This window comes from Poecilia reticulata, chromosome 16, assembly GCF_904066995.2.
Source record: "Poecilia reticulata chromosome 16, P_reticulata-male-v2, whole genome shotgun sequence".
NCBI lineage: Eukaryota > Metazoa > Chordata > Actinopteri > Cyprinodontiformes > Poeciliidae > Poecilia > Poecilia reticulata.
In genome coordinates, this window is record NC_088845.1 from 14,497,912 (window position 1) to 14,501,632 (window position 3,721).

The window sequence follows — 3,721 nt, forward strand, 5'->3', positions numbered from 1 at the left end:
GCCAACTAACTTCTTTTTATGTTGACATCTAGTTTCAACGTCTTAGACAATATTTCTATTTTAAGGGACATTTTAAAAATGTTGCATCATATCACTTTTGCACAGTTAAACTGTAAACCACTCAGAAAAGTCTTGAAGTACAAAGTCCTCGCTAGTGTAAAGAAAAAAAACTAAAGTCAGCCCTTTGTGATGTTGCTTTCTTTCATATTAGATGCAGAGCCCTGATAGTATTCACAGTGATTGTTCACAGCTTTGTGTGCTTTTAGTGTACCTCTTAGAGGTAGGTCCAAACCTACTATAGAAAAGTTCCCTACTCTTCTATGTTTATTTTGTTATTCTTTGGCTTTGTGCTACCCCGCGACAGACATTTACATGTTTTGCATCTCAGTGCAAATTATTTGCATTTGTCTTCTCACAGAGTAGACTGATTCAGTGTTTGCAGTGTTATGTATCCGGAAACAAATCACATGTAAATAATATACGCTGCATGTGATGCCAAGCGATACTTGTCAAGTCACTTCTATATCTTTGCATCCTTTGTAAATAGTTCACACTGACTTTTCAACCAGGCAGGCAGATAAAGCTCATACTCCCAAACACATCTGTTCAATCTCTCAAAGAAATCAATCAGGAAATCAATTTTACGTTTAGCCCAATAAGTCATCTGAGAGTCTTGCCATTTTGCCCCAGATCGCCCTTTAACCACAGTTAAATCATCAAACAAATCTCAGATTCACTGCTGAATGTGCATCTGAGTCTCAGTCAATCAGTCTTTAAACTGTGCTGCCGCGTGTGTCGTCAGAGTCAATGCGAGTCTGGGGAAAAATTCAGGCTGAGACGAGCAAAGCACACCTCAGCTCTCTGAAGTGGCTTCCCTTCTCCAAACACTGATCTGATAAGATAGCAGCAAACCCCACCAGGAATTTATTTTTACCGCTCTTTCAGTAAGGAACTGATGATAGGAAAGACACGTGGAGCTCCTTCAGCTCCATCTCTAGACACAGCCAAAGAAATCCGCCAGAAAGGAGGAATCCAGGCCCGCCTGTTGGTTTTGGGCCACCAGCCTGAATCGGAGAAATCAAAACATCTGCTTCTCCTATTTGATGGGGAAGCAACAATATGCGGCGGGCAGCAGCTGAGCACCCCATGACTCAAGGACAGACACGAGTAAGATATTAGGACTGCTTCGATTCCACTACTCATTGACTGAGAGTGGATTCAATTAAACCCAGCTGAAGGTCAGGAGGGAATACAATGTGAGCGAGTCCAGGGCTTTGCTTCATGGCAGCTCTCTTGGCTCAGGTAATGTTTAATCCAGTGGCCCACTCTGTGTGACGGCCATTCATACACTCAGAGTGAACTGAAGCGCGCTGAGAAGAAGAGGAGGAGGGGCAGGGGGTCCGTTTGAGGAGGCTGCTGCCAGTTTGGGCAACAATGACGTAGGGCAGTGCTTCTCAAACTTTTTATTCCACTGTGACACCAGAAAATACACAAACGTTTCCAAGCCGATACATTACAAAACTGTGGTACAGCAGGAATCCTTGGGACTTTTCTATGTTATTAAAATAAGTACATAGAAAAGAAATTGTCACTGCATGATTGGTTGAAGGTTATAAATGAATTACATGTCACAATATATAAAGTGTGGGAAGATTACTTGTAACTACAAGTTTCCCTGAAGATTCCAAGGAAAACTGAAGACTTCCTTGGAATCCCTGAAGCCTTTGTTTTTTTTAAACAGAGGCTACAAACTTAATATCTTAACTGTCTTTGAAGCATTTTAGCAAAGCACTTCAGAATCAGCTATCAGCATTCAGATACATACCTTAACGCTGAGATTTCTAAAATCAAGGGCTGTTCCTTTAGAGACAGAGACAAAAAGATCAGAGGTCGTTTTCTCCAGCGGTCTGACTGTTTCCGCCTGCACAAGCTGAAAATCATCTGTTTCTTCACGTGAATATTTTTTGGTATCATTACTGTCTTCTTTTAGCTCACAGTAGTTAACCTGGCCAAAGTTTCTTATACATGCTAAATGTCAGAACCGTGGCTGAGAATTTCTAACATTTTTATTATTTTTTTACATTATTTAAAAGATTAGATTTATGTCCACTAAGATTTTAAGAAATTTTGTAAAGCTCAGATAAATATGTCATTGCTTTGTAAGCTTCTGATTAATTCACAACAAGGACAAGTCTGATTCATACAGAGCTGTTATGTGTTCATGCTTTACGATGCCACATTATTCCAGGGAACAATAAACAGAGTAGGAATGTAGACGTCATACCATTCAGGATGGAAAGAGTTATGTTTTGCTGCAGAAGGGATTGGTGCACTTAACAAAATAGATGGGATAATTAGGAAAGAACATTACAAGGAACTTATTGAAACAATATCTCAAAACATCAACCAGAAAGTTAAAGCTTGGGCACAAATATGTGCATATTACCAATCTAGCTACATAGTAGCTAATATTTTTTAAAAGACACACAAAGCTCTTTTCACAGTTCCTTAAACAATTTGAAAAGTGTGTCTGAGCTAGAAGACATAAACCTGATTCAGTTGCACCAGTTCAGTCAGGGTGAATTGTGCAAAATTCCAGCAAGTTATTCTGAGGAATTTAGTTTATTTGATTAGGACAGTGCACATTACTCAACATTAGCTCAATTCATGGCAGTGTAAATATGAAGGAATTAGTTCAAAAACTGAATTTCATCCTTTGTCCTAAGTAAGCACAAAAACCAAAACACTTCACTATGTGTACTAACACAGTACACATAGTTCTACTAAAAGAAACAAAGAAAAGAAAATATATTTGCAGAAAATAACTAAACCATTTAAAATTTCACTTTCATAAAAAGTATATATATATTTTCTACATTTTTGTTAAAACTGTCATTATGTCGGTTTGAGACAGGCAATCTGTGAAAATATTGAGCTCCTCCACCTTCTCCCAGTGCTACTACTGCAATTTGAAGAAATGCACAGCTCCCGGCCAGAAACAACCAATCAGAGTCAGGGGGAGGGTCTGAGCTCCTCCTGGCTCTGATTGGTTGTTTCTAAATAGTGCATAGGAGCTCAATTCTTTTTTTTATAATTTATTTTTTAACAGGTTATCTGACTCCTATCATACTGTCATCACATAGTGACATTTTCAATAAATATATATAAATATTTAAAAAGTTACAGCAGCCTTAAGGAAACATATCTAAAATGTGTAACACATCACATAATTTAAAATAGTAAGAAACTGTACAGAGACTTACGAATTGGAAGAAAGTTGCTAAAAATAAAATTTAAAAAAATCTTTATGAAATATTTTAGCATTTAGGCAATATAAATAGCATTGTTAATTCTAAATGAGTCTGATTTGACATCTGATGGAGATAAAAATTACATCTTTTTTTACTGTTCACATTGCATAACTTCAACTGTAAGTAGCCAACAGCTGGTGTGTGTTTGTGGTTAACTTTACTGGAAGTTCTCAATGTTTTATTGACTGCACTTCTCTTTTGAGAGGATTTGCTGAAGTAAAGATCTGTGTGCTTTTACAACTCATTCTGCTGAGTGTTGGTGTTATAACTCCAAAAAGCAGTTCATGCATCAGCATGCCCTTACAAAAAAATATCTATGCCAAAAGTGCCTCTGGACGTAGATGTCGGGGAAGAATGCGTAAAAAAAAAAAAAAAAAAAATCGGCATGACTTCAAGTTGTCGGTAGAGGA